Raw genomic sequence first — 20,197 nt, 5'->3', positions numbered from 1 at the left:
GGAAGGGTGTGAAATATGATGTTGCTTTGTTTTTAAAAATTGTCCCCAAAAATTGTCCCCAAAAATTGTCCCCATGCAGGGAAAGTTCGGATCCTGATGTTGAACTTCCACCAGCCCAATAACCCCCCTATTGTCTGCGTTTTATAATAAACTTGTGTTTAAAGGAAGAAACAAAGTGCAAAGTCCAGTTTATATAAATAATTCTTTAATCGCCAACGGGCCACGATCGTGGCCCGCAATAGTGACTTTTTTTGCGAAATTCTAATTCTGCTTCTGCGATACTCACGTGCAATTTAGTCTAGAAATTTCCAAGCCACGTTGCTATGTTAAAATTTCATTAGCATCTTACCGCACGAAGCTATGGCTAGGTTGTTTACTGGTGCCGATGTGCTTGAACAGCTTGAGGACAGCAATGGCGATGTCTCCTCTGGTGATGACAGTGCCTAGTAGGATACCTCCCAAAGGCTACCAGCTTTATGCCAGACGCTGATGAACTGTCTGGGACTGAGGACATGCATGACATGGACCTAGACGCTAGCACTATGGACCGGGACGGTGAAAGACCAGGAGAGGGCTCACTGTGTGACTCTGGCAAGTAGTATACTCTGGCAAGTAGTATAGTATAGCTAGAATATCAGTAGTGAGTATATATCAGTAGTGAGTATAGTATAGCTAAAATAGAATTAGCAGTAATGAACAGTCAGTAATGAACAGTCTGAACAGTCTTTATGTGATGTGAGCTTGTAAATTTCATAGATCGTTCACCGATATAGTAATACATGTACGATGTGAAAATCAAGCTTAGTCAAGCCTTTATACCATATGATAGGCTGATCCATAAAAAAAAATTTTTGGATTGCTGGCCGAGCATTTAAAATGATAAAAACGGGTGAGAGTAATAACCGTGGTTGTTATGGCAACACATTTTATTCCTTGTTGTATGGGCATTCTATTGGTAAATGCATTTTATTGCTCTGGAAACCCGATGGAGAATTTACAGACATTTCACTTCACTGTTAATTAAGGTTAAAGGGTTAATTACAGTTAGCTTGGGGTGTCTCTATTCACTGGACTGGACTACTGGACTACCAGATTTTTCTTTAACTGGACTACCAGATTTTTCTTTAATAGAACAAAAGTATAGTAGATATTCTATTATAGCAATTTTTTTTACCTTTGACCTCATTATTTTCCTACTGCACGTACATGCGTCCATCCCAAACACCTCATGGTACGTACGTACCGTACATGTGTACATGGTCTAATGGAGAAGGAGAAATGGAGAAGGAGAAGATGAAGGTCAGCAAGATTTATCTAAACAATCAAGCAATTTATTTCGTATTTGAAGAAGAAGAAGGCACCCAATGTTACCTACCTTGTCACCACAAACATGCCAAAAGGAAGAGGCAGAAAAGGTGGTGTTCCTCCTCGCAAGAGGAAGCAGAATTGCGATGATAAAACTTGTACCCGTGTGCCAATGACTGTTACACAATCGATTGAATCGAATACGCAAAGTATTTCAGTAGGAGCCACGTTTCAAGATAAAAGCAGTCCTTCATACCACTTTACTTCCATAGCACCGTATCCATCTTATCCGTACTGTCCAAGTGGACCGAGCATTCCAAGTGGATCAAGCACTCCATCTTATCCACACTGCCATCTTATCCACACTGTCCAAGTGGATCAAGCACTCCATCTTATCCATACTGTCCAAGTGGATCAAGCACTCCAAGTGGACCAAGCACTCCATCTTATCCATACTGTCCAAGTGGATTAAGCGCTCTGTACTGTCCACCATCTCCATATTTTTTGCCTAATCCAAGGTGTACGAGCACTCCATATGGTCCACCTCATTCAAGTGGAGCTCCATGGACTGTTACCTTTATCAAGGGAAACATTAAAGTATGCTTTGGGTGTAAAAATCAGTACGAAAAGAATCTGAAGCCACCTAATGATATCTGTATAGAGCACCAAGAATGGGGGGAGTTTATACCAACAGGAAGTCGAACCTCACAAAAAAAATTCTCTAATGTTTACTACCACTGCAATCCCCAATGTGTCTGGCTTAGATGGGGATCCTTCAATCCTTCTTAATAATTCTATCTGACATTGCAAGTTAACTAACAGAAGTACACAGAGAGCATTTGCTGACAAATTTTGGTGTTTAATATCTGACATTAATTTGTAGATCACTTCATATAAATGAAAATTGCACATTGAAATCACTTAAAATTGCAAAAATATATCTAAAATTGGGGTCAAAGGTGAGTCTAGTAGTCCAGTCCAGTGGTCCAGTCCAGTGAATAGAGACACCCGTTAGCTTGTCCACTCCAGCAGTACCATATCCAGCTACCATATCCAGCTACCATATCCAGCTGTGTTAGGGATAAGTGTTAGGAATAAGTGTAATATGCATATTGTTTGTTGTTTAGGGCCTATATTAACCTTACTGAGGAAGATCTTCCTGACGATGATCCTGATTTTCAAAGAGCATTAGAAGCAAGCTTTTCATCGCAAGCTGAATCCTCAGCACCTGTTCCGTAACAATTATATCTGCTGTGTACAGTTTAAAATTCACATTTTGCTATAGGTCTACAACGAACATTCTGCCAGTATCTCACTCGAATACAATTCCAGGTGCTCGTGCAACATCACTGCCAACTGCCGTATCTCACTCAAATACAATTCCAGGTGCTCGTGCAACATCACTGCCAACTGCCAGTACTTCAAGGACTCACTCGAATACGATTCCAGGTGCTCGTGCAACATCACTGCCAACTTTAAAGACTACAGTATCTCACTCGAATGCAACATCACTGCCAACTGCCAGTACTTTAAGGACTCCAGTATCTCACTCGAATACAATTTCAGAGCACCTGCAACATCACTGCAATGAGCTGCCTCACAGCACCTCTGCAACTTTGCTGTCTACTACCTCCTGCTCTACCACCAAATACTTTGTCAGCTGGTGTGACTTTATCATGTAGTACTCATGTGCACGATCCCACTATCCCAAGCAGAGCACTATCCCAAGCAGAGAACCGTTTGTTCTTAAGTTTAAAACCAATCAAATTCTAATCTGCCAGTCGTCGTGTCGAAAGGGCTACGATGGAAGTAATGGAAGTAATGAAGTAATGACACTCTTGATTTGGTAGTAGCAAGAGCGGAAAGAAGGCTTGTTTCTAATCTTGCTACAGGGTTCAGTTTCTAGGGAAAGAAAGTAATTCACACTCACAAAAAAAGCTGACACTACTGTTTACCACATGAAGTGATGGTGAAACTTGTATCTGACAACCTAACTTCTGGGTGCTCTGGGTGCGACTACTTGAACTTGACTTCTTCACTTCTCGGTGCGTTTACTTGAACTTGAACTTCAATGAATGACTTGTATTAATTGTTGTGATTTCATTACTAATTGGCTGACAGTACTTTATGCACATATATAATGTTTTGTCTATTTGTATAATCTTTCTATTTATAATGTTTCCTATTTCTTATTTCTCATTTCCATTTCCTCATTTCTCATTCCCTGAGCAAATTCAAGTCTAATCCCCAACTAATCCCCCACCTATCCCCGGTAGGGGGGTGGTGGGGCACCACCACGAGTGCAACCATGGTATGTAGTTGGAATCCTGTAGATCTTCGTGATTCATTAATACAACATACAGGAGGGCAGCGCAGCGTACAGCGTACAGGATTAGCAAATTTATTATTAAATACATCATGGCTGAGTTAATAATTATATTATGGGAGGCATGCATAATGCATAAACATTTGAAACACATTTGAAACACATGCTTTGCATCATACTATTAATTCACATTTGATGTAAAACAAATTATGTTCAGGGAGTTATCATATATCTGCATGTATCCCACGTTTCTTCCTCTGGAAACTCTCAGCTGAAAAGTGATAATTGTTAATAAAAAAAAGCTACTTACTTTTATTGAGATGCCTGACCAGCCCTATAACGAACTACGCTCCAAACAGGTATAAACCAAGAAGATGCTCACGAGTTCATGCTGGCAACAGCCACCTACACCTGTAGTTGTATAGAATCATAATTAATTTCATAATTAATTAATTAATGTACTCTCCAGTTGAGGTTGGGGGTAGTGAGCATACATTAGAAATAGACATGGGGAGGGTACATCTGTTGAGAAGAGTTTGGATGACATACATGTACAAACCTAGAGGGGGGGAGAGGAGGAGGTAAATTAATGTAATGATATAACATTGACAGGTCAGATCTTCCCTAGTTACAGTGTAACACAAATCTAGTACTCGCCAATCTTCATGAGTTCGCATTCTTGAAGACGTAGGTAGCCTTGATGCACCTAAGGAGCGCTTCTTGTTGGTAATCTGAGCACGACTGAACCCTACAGTAATGGGCGATGACTTGTAGTGGTTGGGTGGTTTGGTTGGGGATGTTGAGAGCCATTTGCTGTAGAATCCTCACCATGAAGGCCCAGTACAAATGTATCTTGATACTGCGCCCTAAATGAACAGACATTTATCAGTGACGTATACGTACCTCTTCACTTACGTTTATCAGAGAGTTCAGGGAACCACGTTATCTCTGACCCGACCCTCTGTGACGACGTTCTTAGTACCTGATAGTGATGCATATATGTATCCAATAATATGCAGCATACCGTGCCATGGAGTTGATGAGATTGAGGGTGTGTATGTGTGTCACGTACTTAGCAACCTGAGCTTGCATGTCATGCCCAACCTACACTCAGACTAGCCTCGATCCCAGGCCGCTCTTCCTCGAAGAGAGGGCCTGGTATCGACTGTTTGCGCATGCGCCACATAATCCCCAGAAACTGGGGACTCCGGATAGCACTCAGTAAAACCATGACGTGGTATGACATTCAAACCACATATGTAGTACAGTAATCTAGCAGTGTAATTCTATTGTCAAGACAATGGAGCTGTTCGCTAGTGCTTTACAGCACGCCAAAGCTTGCGTTGGTCTTGATGAGCTGTTGCTGAAGAGTAAGCAAGTAGATGTATTGAAGGCGCTCTATCAGGGCAAAGACTGCTTCGTTTGGTTCCCGACTAGCTATGGCAACTTCTACCTTAAATGTGGTAGGATTGGTGCTCCTGAAGCTGAATTGAGTGTTGTGATAGTTGTGTCTCCCCTCGTGTCCCTGATGGTCCATAGTCGTGGTGTTTCTGCTGCTGGGGTAGACAAGAAGTATCTTGCCAATGAAAGTATCTTGCCAATGAAAGAGAAGTAGAAGTTAAGGCTGGCATGTATCGCTTCCTCTATAGTTGTCCAGAGGCTATAGTTTGTGGCGAGAGGTGGAAGCAGCTTTTGCTTGAGCCTCCGTTGTCAAATACAGTTGTTGCTGTAGCTGTGGACGAAGCACATTGTGTATATAAATGGTAAGTGTAAGTGTACCATAGATAGACATGATCAATGAGTGTAATTTGTATAGTCTGTACACGAAAATGATATTGTTGGTTGTTGGGTGCTATAATTGTGTGCTATAATTGAGTGTAACATATACCTTTTCTTAAGGAGTGATGACTTCAGACCAGCCTATGCCCGCATTCATGAGTTACGTGCCTTTCGGTGTCCCCATGCTTGCTCTCACTGCCACTCACTGCCACTGTCACGGATTCGATTCGCTCACACGTCATCAAGTCTCTGAACATGATCGATTGTTCTTTCGTGTCTGAGTCACCCAACAAGGCCAATATCATGTACTCTGCGTTCCAGCGACGATTTCACTGATGTTGTCAAGGACTTGTCTCGTAATTCAAACGATTGATTGTGTACTGTCGCTCACTTGACATGTGTGCCAATTTGTATGCTCACTTCCACCTCACTCTGGGCGATAACAGTTACTACCCTCCTGGATCACCAAAGTTGAGCGATTACAGACTGTTTGGGATGTATCACTCCAAAACTTTACACACACACACACACACACAGAAAGAGTTGTCGCAAGCCACCAACACTGCGAGGGTATGTCTCTGTTTGGCTCAGCAGTAAGAATTCGATACTACTGCAAATCAACATGCGAATCAAGGAGGTTGCCAATATCACACTCTGAGGCTAGACTGTCTTCTAGAGCATCTGTCACCACTGTCACTGTCACTGTCACCTTGCATAGAATCAGTATCCTTGTCACCTGTGTCACCTGTGTCAGAGTATTTTAAGTTTTTATGATTGAATTTTCTTATTTTACCTAGTGAACCCTGTACGTCTGGATCTGTGTCAGTGACGGGTCAGATGTGCTTGTTGTGCTTGTTGATTCATCTAATTTAGTAAACATTGATTCGTATTTATTAATTCAATGGTATAATTATCTTTTATTACCAAGTCGACTCCTCTTGGCGAAGAAAGTAGCAATAGAGAGGGTGTTCCACCCTAGATGTGCACAGATAATATGCAATGCAATGCCAATGTAACCACTAATCTGGACATCCGTGTAAATTATTGTGTAAGACTAGGCCCATCTCAGCCAGGGAAAGTCTGAGAACCTGGCTGCTGCTCAACTAGCTAGCCTAGGCTATAGCGCTAACAATCGACTTTAAACACTCTTTTGCAGTTGATACATCATACATCAAATACATCAAAACAACAGGTCGATTAAACTATTAGTGGACAAAAACACAAAAACTGATAAATAGCTAGCTGGTAGCTGTAGTAAAGCATGCAGTTAACAGAAGCTGCCAAATTATCAGCAAGAATTGTTGGTAAAAGTGATAGAACTGTGAGGCAGTGGAGGACAAATTAACAAAGGGAACAAGGGAAGCTTGCACACATAAAGCTACAGTCATGCTTTAATCATGCTAGTTTATAACATTGTTGTTGTCAATAAAATGTTTATACTATGTATTAAAAACTAATAAAGAATTGGCAAAGTGTAAACCTCGATTTGAGGCCGCGGGTGGGCGTATATTATGAAAACTCGATTAAACGCCCAGTCCCAGTCCCCTAATAAGCCTAGACTTCTTGCAGAAAAGGGTGGGCGTATTTGTATTTTCGCGAGGGCACACTTTTTATCAAACAATCATAATACAAGCAGATTGAATCTGAATGTCATCATAATTATAAACAAGCAGATTGAATATGTACACAAGCAAAGCTGGAAAGTTGAATGTTATTGTTTCGACTTGTTTCATATAAGTGTAAGTGTACCGAATTGCTGACTTGACCATAGCATTGCTTTTTCGTCTGAAGAACTTGCTTCGAAGATGTACCTAAGCCAGATCCATATAATCGTTTCATCAATCGTTTCATCAAAGGTGCTTCGAATATCATAGCTTTCCAAAAGAGCAAACAGATAATAGTTTGCGCACAAAGTTTCCCATCCAGTAAGCTGGAGGCATATCCAGTAGTGGGATCGGGACCGATGTTGGTAAATAAGTCGAGAACATGCCCAGTCAGTCCAGATACTTCTCCGTTACTGGATCTACAAACCTACGTATAGCTAGCCACCAGCAACTGTAGCTAGATCTAGCTGCCACGAGGCTAGAGCTCACGTGACAGCTTTAGAACACACCTAGCCAAGTCAGTTTTAATGCTTCGGATGGCACTCGGCTGCGCCTCGAGCACCACGTTAACCTCGAGGCCATCCAGATTAAAACACTTAATCTTGGCTAGGTGTGTTCTAAATAATACATAGATCATGGTATAGTATACAGCACTTCTACAGTAGGACCAAACGAACCACACCAAGGTCTACCACTAGATCTAACACTGGTTCTGATCCAAGATGGTTCTGATCCAAGACGTCCCCTACGGTTGCTAAACTCAAACTTTGAATACCAACCAGGCATGTACCTAGACAGTTGATGAGTTGATGAGTTCAACATGGACAGTGAAGGTGAAGGCGGTGAAAGAGATCAGCCTTACACCACAACTCCAACACGATCACCGACAGACCAGGTACACTACAACCTAGTCAGTCTCCAGTGCTAGTGAACACCTCAATTGAAGATATGGTGTCAATGTTACAGATGTTACAATGCCAGCAAGGAGTTCTTGATCATGCTCCAAGGCCAAGGCCAACAAGCACTTCAGGAGAAAGACAGCAAACTTGGAGATGCATCAAGTGGCAGTGGAAACAGAATTGTTACTAGCGAATTGTACACAACACCATAGATTTAAGCTTAGAGGGACCTAATCATGACCTCATGATCACAAGCTACCATTGCATTGTAGCCTTAGAGGTAAATTATTAACACCCACCATGTACTGAAACAACCTTTACCGCCATAACGATAGGTATGCTTTTTTCATGCAGGCCAAAGTCAGTACATTGTATTCTACTCTCGAAACAAAGTCAACAAAGTCAGAAAGGTATAGGAAAGTATTCAACAATTTCACCAGCCAATCAGCAGGTTTTGTCCAAAATTGTGCCAGGGTGCAGAGAAAATGTGGTAAGTATTATGAAAAGGAAACTGAATCAGAAGTGTCATGATGCTGGAAAGAAAGTTGAATTCCACACTGTTGACTCTGTTCTTACTAACATATTTTGTCAAGATTTTGAATCAGAATTATGTCAAAACTGAAATCAGACTGTATCCAAATCAGATTCTCTATAAAAAGTCTCAAAATTAGACACAAACACAATATGCCTTGTTTTAATCTGATCAGTACCTTTTTTTAGTTGTGATGCCTCAAATAGACTATTAATTAACTGAGCAGGTGAATTGATTCTATTCCTGATTGCCTGATTGGGTTAACAAAGGGTGGGGCAAACTCTAGACTGCAGTACAGCTCTGCAGTTAGGAGCCAGTGTGTCATCCAGAATATCTACTACTATACGAGATGGACACTGAGCACTGCAACCAGCAACCAGAAAATCCGTAAAACGTTGTACTTCCAGCACAAGATTGGCAAACTGGCAATGCTGCACCTGTATGTGATAGCCAAAACGACTTTGTTTTCTCTGATAATGAATAGGGACAGTGCTGGTGAGGCTTGTACATAGGTTGTCTAGTAATTCACTGTCCTCTGGGTAACGAATACATCCAATTTTTAGGTTCAGCGTCTACTGATCACCCTTTTGTGTTGGACCCCTCTCCTGGACCCCTCTCCTGGCACAGTTCGAGCAATGAGATTCTATGTGGCAGTCGCGGTGTCAGATTCTGGAATGAATGTCAATGTTTCTCCTTCTGGTTCTCGCTGGTAATCAGATCCGAAACTTTGTGAGTTTGCTTCCTAGAGCGGTCATTGGTAAAGGAACTGACAAGTATGTGAGTTGCCCGAAATGCCACTTATGCAAAGTGATAACCTGTGATAACCTCTCGCAAGTGTTCATATGTGAAGTTCCCGTATCATGGATACAGAGATCTACCTTGTAATGTTGTGCCCTTGTAATAGTAGTGGTACTAGTGGTACAACTTCACTTTATCCACGGCAGATCGGCAGATCATTCAATGTTAAATAGAGAAGGCGTACGAATGAACTAGGTAAACTGAGTGATGTGTATGACATCAGAGGGCGTTCACTACCTTACAACCTGGCTCTTTCTCTGAACCTTTAAGCATACTCACTCGGTGCTATCTATATGGCCTTTCAAAACTTGCCTAGATGACTACATCATTCTTGTTGGTGTTATACCTGGGCCGAAGGAACCAAAGTTAAGTTCAATACAAACACGTATTTACGTCCTCTAGTTAGTGAGCTTGCTTGTATCCATACTATTGTTAGCTTGCCGATATCCCTGCTACTCGGAAGCTTTGTTGGTAGGGTTTTCAAAATCGGCACGGACCCTTCAATTACACCGTGAAAGTGCAAAAACGCAAGAACCACTCACTGGTGGCTCAGCCACATGGCATCATATCGTGATATATTAATGGATGAAATTTAGTAGAATGTTAGGAATGTAAAATGTACACGCTTAAAATATGTTTGGAGGTCATGTGACCTTCAGCGATGTCGTTACAGTGTGGAGGATTAGAAACAAGTGTAGCCACACCCCCAATTTTTTTTATAAAGTATAACTCAGTTTTACCATTTTTGTGCATTTTTGTGATATGATGCGTATCATTTCACATTTTCTATTTAATACCCTTTACCCCTCTACTTAAATATGCATATTTCAATTTTCCGCTTCACCGAAAATGATAGACATCATATCTGGGCGCCATAAAAATGGTAAAACTGAGATGCACTTTTTGGGGTGGCTGCACTTGTTTGTATTCCAGAAATTGTAAAGAAAGTCACTTTAAAAACACATTCAACATGTTCCTTCATTATCAAAGTTTCATCAGTTTATATGAAACCATCCAAAAGATATAATCACATATACAAGAAATCCACAATAAATCCCAATAATCATCCTTAACAAACTGAGCAGAAGGAAATTGAAAGGGAACATGTACTCAGGTATTCGGTATTGCTGCCTACTCAGTTATGCATAATCTTCTACTGCCTTTCAATATGGGTATCTGAAGTATCTGAAGAATATGGGACAGATCACACCATGGATGTAATACAATCCAAAGTAGACAGACATAGGACGGATTCCTCAAAAGATAGGAAGTAACTTCTCTGCAGAGCTCTGCAGAGGCCATACAACCATACATACACGATTAATATTATCTCTTTGCCTTCGAAAGATACCATCATACCACACCACACTAACTCACATGATATTTCTGTACAAATAATGAGGCGATTTTGTAACTCTCAGAATGTTGGATACCACAATTGGCCAGAGCCACAGTTCCTCCCTCTACTAAAACATCAAGAGTATCAAGCTGGTTCTGCCGAGCAAGCTCTGGAAGTTTGTACATAAGAGATATACAAGCTCTACCACTAGTAGTCGAACTATTGGAACGATAGCCAAAAGCAAGATATTCGAAGACTGATCACTTTTGTTATCGGGCATGACGGATATGATTTGCTAACCTTGTACAACAGAGTGCATAACATTTTATGAGGTGCATCCCTGTCGAGTGTGGTGTCGTACTCGTACTCATGATCAGTCAATACTCATGATCAGTCAATAAGTTCTAACTCTGTAGAGCATTGTTAGTCGTGTGGATGAAGTGGACCGAGATGTCCCATCTTTTGTCAGCCATCTTTCGGCAGTGGGGGGTTGTAATGTGTCAAAAATTGTAATGTGTCAAAAATTATGTGACCATTTCCCTGTTGACCATTTCCCTGTTTGCTGTCAAGATGTCCCATCTTTTGTTAGCAAGTTGCCAAGATGTCCCATCTTTCGGCAGTGGGGGGTTGTAGTGTCTGTGTCCATTTCCCTGTTTGCTGTCAGGATTTCCATCTTTTGAAAGCAAGATATGGGGGGCCTGTTCGCTGTCAATAATTATGTCACATATTTTGTCAGCAAGCTGCGGGTGTATATATCCTTTTGGGTGTATATCCGTCATTGTCACCTAGCTTCTGTTATGTCCAGCTTGTATAGGTCATTTTTATGTGTCCATTTCAGCAAGCTGCCAACTTTCGGCAGTGGGGGGTCCATTTTTTGAAAGCAAGCTGCCAAGATGTAGTGTCTGTGTCCATTTCGCTGTCAAGATTTCCATCTTTTGAAAGCAAGCTGCCAAGACTTGTTCGCTGTCAATAACATCTTTTGTCAGCAACAACCGGGTGTATATCCGTCATTGTCACCTAGCTTCTGTTATGTCTAGCTGACCTATACATTTTGTTAACTATACGTATACGTTACACATGCATACAAACTATTTTGCAATTGTTTTTGTTTATGCTTAAGTATTTGCTCAGAGGGTTCACGCAGGGCATACCTGTCTCTCCTTGAAGAAGAAATCTGTTTTTTAAATCCTATAGTATGCCCTAGTTTTTCGGATTTTCTTTTGTGGGTTATCAGGGTTTTCAAAATTCTTTTTGCATAGGCGTGCTAAGTGTTTGCATCGTGACAGATTTTTTGCTTCAGAATGTTTTAGTTCTCTCGATACCGCGTTGTGCTTGCCTCATAATTTCATCCAGTTCAATTCGTTGACGACACAGAGGATAGCTGTTTGAGCAGCAGTTACGAGCAGCAGGGTGGGGCGTTCTTTTCTTTCAGTTGCATAGTAGCGTCAGTAGTAACGATGTTGTGGGCGTGTGCCGTATACGTATATACATCATCTGGCTTTACTTTGTCATCTTTAACTGCTGTACGTGTACATTTGTCAACTCAGGTGAAAAGATGAACACACTGAAAACACCGGTTATATTAGTGTGCAAATATACTACATTGTGCATCTGACAGTAGTACTGTGTGTACACATGACAACTCATTTGGAAACTTGGTGAGCCACCCACCAAGGCGGGAGTGCTCGAGCACAAAAAATTAGATGCCTCGGTGGATATGCCTACTACACAAATAAGATATTTACACATGATGCATGCAAAAACTCACGGAGTGGGTAATGATACGGAGTGGGTAATGATCGACCATGATTGTTGTTCGATGCCAGGTTCGATGCCAGCCTCTTGCAGGTCTAGTGCAGACTAGGTGTTCAGCAAAACAAGTAAACAAGTAAACATGATGCACTTACACACACACACACACACACACACACACACACACACACACACACAGCACACACATACAGAACATACACATACACATACACAGACACACACAAACACACTACCGTGTACCTCATGCGCACCGAGGTGTTGTGCTGTAGTATTTAACTTGGAGCCACCTAGCAGCCTCTAGCACTAATATTCTGGTGTATTTAGGATCACATCCACATTCCTTCACCTCGCATATTTAGCGGCACGAAAATCGCCCAAAATCGCCATTTTTGACAAGAAGGTCGCTAAACTACTATGTACTATAAATTTACGTATCTCAGAACCTACTAGAACCTACTAGTAAACATGACCTACTAGTGCGCAAGGTGCAGTACTAGTGGTGGTCAGCGCCAATAGTTGAGATTTTCACAAGTAAAAATCAAAAGTTCTACACTGTAGGCAGTTCGGCGAGCAGTGGTACCTCCACTTAGTTTGTAATTACCCACCCATAGCATGTGTACCTGCACGGGTGGGTGCTCAGGGTGGTGGTTACCTACTTGCTCCATAGCTACGAGCTAGTAGGTTACGTACACAGTCAGCTAGATGAACCACATCAAGACAAAAAAGGTTCGTTTTCTTCACTGCAAAGATTGCAATGACACAATGCACACAATTTTATTGCATACCCACTCACTTAACAGTATAATTATAGCATTAATTCACGTAGAATTAATTGTGACCAAGTGTAGAGCCAGAGCCAGAGCCAGAGGAACTTTTATAGAGTAGGATTGTACCTTGAGTTATATAGCACCATGGTTTCACCACCAATCGGTTCGAATCCAGCTTGCGCATTTAAAAATGCCACTCCGTTTTGTTAGTACCTCCGTTTTGTTAGTACTCAGGTATATATACATCTTATATATAGGTATGTATAAGTCACCCTCACCCTCACTGATGTAATTATGTATAAGGTCTTATGCATAAGTCACCCTCTTACTTATGCAAAGTGATGTACTTTGCCCACTTAGAAAGCAAACGGCACCCAGGTCAGCCAAGGAAAGGATCATAAGCAATTGGCATAATTATTATAAAAATTGGTTGACAAGGGAAAGATGCTTGAGAGACGTACTAAAAAAAACGCAAGTCTAAAGCACAACGATTCATGAACTCAGTGAGAATACGTAATACGTACAACAATACAAACTGAGCACGAGAGTAGAGTTAGAGTCGAGTTAGAGTAGATCAATGAGTAGATCAATATGGAGGACGGCATATGCTTTTACTATACCATGGCGCGTCTGCATTGCCTTCACCATGATGGCTGATGAATTGACTGATGAATTGATGCATTTCCCCATCACTACTACTAATTCCTGGTGTGAGTGAATGAGTGTGAGTGAATGAGACAGGTGAGTCCACATATCAGCTCCGTTCTTTTGCTGATTGGCCATCTGACTTGACTGTACTTAACCTAACAACAATCCTAGATATGTATGTACAGCAGGTAAACCTACATGCAGGACTATACTTAAGTGGTAAAATTGGCCAATGTACTAACACAACGATCTAGCTACTCCAAATGGTGTTGTCTTGTCATATCTGTCTTGTCATATCTGACTACTATTAAAGGGGTAAAAAAATATAATTATTAATTTTGTATGCTTGGGCAAAAAGCAAGCATGTACTGGACAGTACTGTAAACCAATCAATAGAACTACTGTACATGTAGCTCAACTTTTCCACACTATTCTCAAGTTGTCCACATAGTCTGCATGCAGGTGGTGACAAAAATCGGTTCTTTCAGGTTTTTCCGGTTTTTACGTGAAGCAAGCCACTAGAAAAACTCTGTAGAGGGGGGTCAACGGGGTCAACCTGTTCCTGATGACTCCAGGCCTCACTGCTTCATTCTTTCGGTGAATGATGGCGACCAACATTTGCACATGTGCAACAATTAGCAACTAGAATAACCATAGATAAACGAACAGAAAGGGATTGGAAACGCCTATCTGGCCCACGTAAGAGGCTAGTTACGGTCACTAGTTACGGTCACATGACAGGAAGCTCTAAAATAACTCTTCTTCCACTGCAAGTCCATAGCAACGACCCGTAGGAACAGCATCTAGAATCTGTAAAATTATGTTGGACTGTTACAGGTTCAACTTTGGTGGAGTATGCTACTGTTTACATCACTGAAGAAGATGCATCTGCTGAACTTATGATGTTAACTTATGATGAGAGGATCTGTTGTTGTGTTGTGTCCAACTAGATCTAATAATTGTCCAACTTGTTAGATCTAGTTACACTAGTACAATTGTAACATTGTACAACAATTTATTCCTGGGTCTCTGGGAGAAGCTTGTCATTGATAACTCCTACAAAATTAACACAATACGTACAAACATGACATGTTAAAATCATTACAAAGTATATACACACACAAAGTATATACACACACAAAGTATATACACACACAGAGCGTCAAAAATGTATGTAATGATGAAAGGTAATGATGAAAGGTACACATGGCTCATATCCAGGTATTAAAACAATACCAAAAATAAATGTCATATTCCTATTCTACTATGCATAAACAATTAGAAAACACGCTACTCACGCTAATCACGCTAACTTAGAAGTCACTGTGGAGGAACGGTAACATGATAGAGAAAATTTACTACAAGTAGTTACCAATTATTATTTTTATAATAGAATGCCAGGATTGATGGCTATTCCCATTCTATTGAATATGAGCTTTCATATAATACAGCATTCAGTAAGTAATAGACTTACAAAAGTGAGAGGAACAAAACCTTAAAATGTAAGCAGCACAAATCCAAGCACAACTGGCAGTGAGCGTACTGGAGCATCAGTTGGAGCTATCTGGGAAACCATGTGGATGCTAGAAGTTCAGTGCATACCTGGATTTCCCCCTGTAGAAATCGGCTGAAGAGAAAAGTGGGCAGAGCTCAACCAGTGCATAGATTCTGGAGCGTAACAAGCCTATTCTGAGTCCTATTCTGAGTCACACGTTGAGATTGTTGTAATGGATCACGTGAGGCGTTTCCAATCCCTTTCTGTTCGTTTATCTATGGAATAACCAAGCATAATAATTAATAGAGAAATCAATCACATTTCACATTCACATGTTCTGTGATAAATAATTGTTCAATTCTATTTCTATAACACACACAACACACACACGCGCACGCATGCGCACCGAGGCATAATAAGTAACTTCAATTCAGCGTTTCTGGGCAAATTAGTTCTGTTCTGTTCTGGATCCTGATGTTGCTGTAGTCACTATTACAGTGACTCTGGAACCTGGCTTGCACTCCTGGAAATACTGAAGCCAATTCTGTAGTGAGCAAACCAAAAACAAGGTCACTATGTCACTATGAACACAGGTACAATTTGAAGCCGAGGCTCAGTACCCTATCATTTTATCTAGTCATCACTCGCTTTAATAACCTTCTCATTAAACCTTCTCATTAAAGTTCAAGCGTCAATGCCAGAGCTGGGAACCTTTGCAAAAATTGACTACCTTTGTAGACTTACACATAATATAGACTTACACATAATGCATACATAACGCATACTATAAATACTTACTTTGTCTTGAGAATTATAATGATAGCACAGTGCATGTTTTTGACATGTACAAGAAATAGCGTAATAATAGCAAGAAAAATCATAGATAAGTGCAATGATATCCGTTGAAACACTCCTGTTACGTAATCACGTTTTGGCGGGATTGCATAGCGTTCTCCTTGCTTAGTAGAATTGAAGTAGAATTGAAGCAGAAGCAGAATAATAAGAATAATAGGCCAGTTTTGTAGGCTCCCTCTAGCAGATATGTAATTGCAGTTTGTAATTGTATACTAGATCAATAAATACTAATATAGAAGTTTTGCATAGTCTTTGTTTGCACTTACCCGAAAATTCAGAATTTGAACCGCAAGAATGAATTTAGGAAGTTGAGAGCCAGTGAATTGAAAGTTACCATCCCGAGAAAGATGCTCACCCTCAGGCAGAGGCTAAAGATTGCCATTGTGCTGTGAACGGTTTTTCATTTAGACTCTATACTTGAATAGGAGGATGGTTGAATGTATCGGACGTCCATATTTCCAAGCATGCCGTCAAGCACAGTGATCTTTCTTGGCATGCTCTTGCGAATGGTGGATGTCAGATTCTTGTGCCTGTGGAATCAAACCAGTGCCATGAACCTTCGTTCCACTAGAGACACGTGTGCCGAGTTAAACAGGCTCAGAACTAGTACAAACGAATGAAACTTCTACATCAACAGAGCAGAGTGGCAGAAACTCAAAAAGGTAATTGAACAGAGAAGCAACTTTGTGAGCTATCTGTCACAGATCATAGACGATTCTGTTATCCCCCTGGTTTCAACGAGTGTTTTGGGAAAGCCAAAAGCGAGCTTCCTCTCTCAAAAATGCCACTTCATCGAATGGGATCGATTAGACATCTGTCGAGTAGTGCATACCAAATGAAGTTAAAGTTTCAATTTCCTTGTACATCATTGACTGCCATTTTGGGAGGCGGTTGGTCAGTTGGAATTGTGTGGATCACTTGTGATGGCCTAGCATAAGTTGCATAAGCGCATAAGCCTGGTTCAAAGTCTTTGGTCAACAAAGTTGGTAACCCGTATGCCAGTGACTCTACGGTTGCCTTCAAAGTCCAAAGCCTGCGGGACGACCCCTGTCTGACAGGATTTGTATCAGACCATGTTATTACAGATAATTATTAAACAGACCACGTATATATATAAACAGACCACGTAAACAGACCACGTAAACAGACCACGTAAAACAGACCACGTATATCCGCAGCATCAAATGTAGGATTTAACCATTTAACCCATACACCCATCCTTCATCCCCTCTTTCTACATAGGACTGGAATTATTCGCTTCGGAAAACATCCACCATTACTTATTGTAAGAATATAATTTCTATACTTATCTCGAATGCTCGGCTGTTTCTATCCACATTTTTACACAATATGTCCTTAATGCTGGATGCGTTTTCCTTACCTTATCTGTATCACCAAGACTCTGGGATCTTAGCCTTTCGCCTTTTCGTCATCTGAATCAGAGCTGCTGTCACTATCAAGTACGCAGTAGCTGGTGCCCCGAGAAGTAGCCTGTCCCTAAAACCGTCCGGTTGCAGTTGCGGCTGCAGTTGTTACATCTAGCTGATGTAACTTTAGCAGCAAGTCCAACAATGATCCTCAGTGACTGACTACCGGAGAGTCGTACTCTGGTTTAAGTGCAGCCTTGCGCCACCTTGTACCGTTCGACTCGACCATCACCGTCACTTATAAACCCACTTAGAACCGACAACCTTTCGACCAAGTGGCAAGTGACCAAGTGGCAAGTGGATACCTCGTTGTCATCTGCCATGGCTTGTTTCCACCTTGGACTAGAAACCGCTTCTCAATACAGACACACTGGTCTTCCTGCGAACAGTCTTCACCACAGTCTTCACCATCATCACCATCAACAAAATCATCTTTGCTTGTCAGTTCCAACTGCACCTTCTCAACTCAACACCAGTTTCACATCACGACATCACGACTGTAGAACACCTTCCGGGTGAAGCAGATTGGTTTTTGTGGGCCCTGTACTATTGGGAAACATCACAGGACTGCTGGTTCACATTTGTGGAAAGATGAATGTGAAGTCGGTTGGTGGTGCAGAGTATTTACTTTTATTGATGATTTCTCGCGGTACGTCTGGGTGTATTTTCTGAAGCGGAAGGATGGGGTGTTCTCTTGGGGTGTTCTCTATGTTCTCTAAGTCTGATTGGTTTGTGGAATACCTTAGGTCTGAAGGTGAACTCACTTAGCAGAATGGAGAGTTGAGAAGTGGTCTACCTGTGGGCAGAAACCCTGTCTTACCTCCTTCTAGGTCGGTATGACAGTTTTTGGTTGTTCTGCCTATACCAACTTGTTGGCTACGGTACGGAACTCTCAACCGTCAACCAACGCCTCGGACGACAACTGCTGACCATTTAGGTGTCCATAACGCCTGTGCCAACGGAAATCAACAGAAACAACTGTAGCAGTAGCAGTGAGTCAATCACATGACTCACAATTCGACCGGCACATGCAATAACTTCCTCGGCCCGTCTGGCAACTTCATCTCAATCGCACTCAAACTCCACAAACTCCACAAACAAACTCCACAAACAAGTTCTTATCATCCACAATCCACAATCCAATTTGCTGACCGGCAACCGAATCACCAACAACCAATGCACCATCATCTTCCGACTGTAAACTTGACCTTGTCATCCTCTACAATCAGATTGTCCTTTCTTGCCTTTCTTCCCTTCGCCTTTGAATGCCTTTTTGTGACGCCTCAAAACATCCTAAAGACAGGAATATGTCCATGAACTTTGACCTTATAATTAATTTTTGTCTGTGATGTGGGGGCGGCTCCAGAGAAACTTTAATCTTCAATTGATACTTAGATCCATACAGGGTATTAAAATTAATGTGCTCATGCATCCCAACATGTACAAAAAACAATCATTATTGTGAAAGAGCCTATAGCCTCGCCCAGTAGATCAAATTTGAAGATAAAAATAGTACTCGGTGTAGCACAAGGTGTAGCACAAGCCACACAGTAATGATGCACAGGAACATGGGTAAAGAGGTAAAGAGAAATGAGAAGTGAGCTTTGTAGACCAAGATGTCAAGGATTGCATGTCAAGGATTGCTTTACTAACGTTACTAATGCTAGATCTAGATCTACATCAGACATGTATCCCATGTACCAGCTAGCTCTGTACTGAGACATGATATATATAGACTATTATCTTACTTGTGCCATAGATAGTAGACAAGGAGGCTAAGCTAGCTCTCATCTCTCAAGCTCGGAAGAAAATTGTGATTGATTATTAACGGTTTTGTTACTAGCCACTAGCCAGACTATTATTGAAGAGTGTCACCACGAGTCGTATCCCTATCCCTGTGTTGGATTCAAGGTGTTGACCGTGTTTGGAAGCATGTTATCAATGCGGAAAGTATGAGCGAGACTGTTACGAATTGGTCGGGAAACAGACAAGCGGTTTTCCTTCAAATCTTCTGCAAATCTTCTGCAAACGATACACCAGGGTCATCGGTGTATGACCCCTCACTTCAACGAGGGTCTCCGTAACACCGTTGTGGAATACTCAGAGGTCGGTCGTTAGATGGTGGTCGTTAGATACAGGATTGTTGCTTTGGATAGACGCCCACCTCCAGACACTATACTTCCAAATTGTCCCTTCAACTTCTCGAGTCTTGTGTAAGTTGTACTTGTACTTTAGTCTGTGGATATACTTAGCCAGTGATCGCTGACAGTCAAACTCTCAGTTCAACCAAGCACTCGGCAGAAAGTTCAACTTCAGGCAGTTCGTCAATTATGGTTCCTATCACATGGGCCCATGTGGGCCACAATTCACGAACTACAGCCTCAAGTCGTTCAACTACTACTGCCATTTTAGGGACATCTACATTGGCTGTCACTAATAAATTGTAGCTAACAAATAGACAACTTCAGTCAAGGGGGCATCAATTGCGCCAAGTACATCGATAATGTGCTCTTGCACAGAACCACCACCAGTGGGCCCTTCTTTAGGGATTGGACCACTCCATATTAAGACCGTCCTCGAGAGCAAGGTATGGTTTCGTTAGAGTCTAACAACATGCATCAAAACACCTGTACTGCTAACACGCTCGCCC

At 41.5% G+C, this 20,197-nt stretch overlaps 1 long non-coding RNA gene across 1 annotated transcript; it reads right to left on the bottom strand.

The window, feature by feature from the left end:
* Window positions 1-1,307: 1,307 nt before the first annotated feature.
* On the bottom strand, window positions 1,308-8,606 carry LOC135346632 (uncharacterized). The gene is made up of 3 exons (XR_010398072.1): window positions 4,547-8,606; window positions 2,446-4,497; window positions 1,308-2,362 (listed from the first exon to the last, which is right to left on the bottom strand). It is a non-coding gene; the product is annotated as an uncharacterized LOC135346632 (long non-coding RNA).
* Window positions 8,607-20,197: the final 11,591 nt, after the last annotated feature.

This window comes from Halichondria panicea, chromosome 13, assembly GCF_963675165.1.
Source record: "Halichondria panicea chromosome 13, odHalPani1.1, whole genome shotgun sequence".
In the NCBI taxonomy this organism is placed as follows: domain Eukaryota; kingdom Metazoa; phylum Porifera; class Demospongiae; order Suberitida; family Halichondriidae; genus Halichondria; species Halichondria panicea.
The sequence above is the reverse complement of the archived record's forward strand: the minus strand, read 5'-3'. Positions and strand labels throughout refer to the sequence as shown.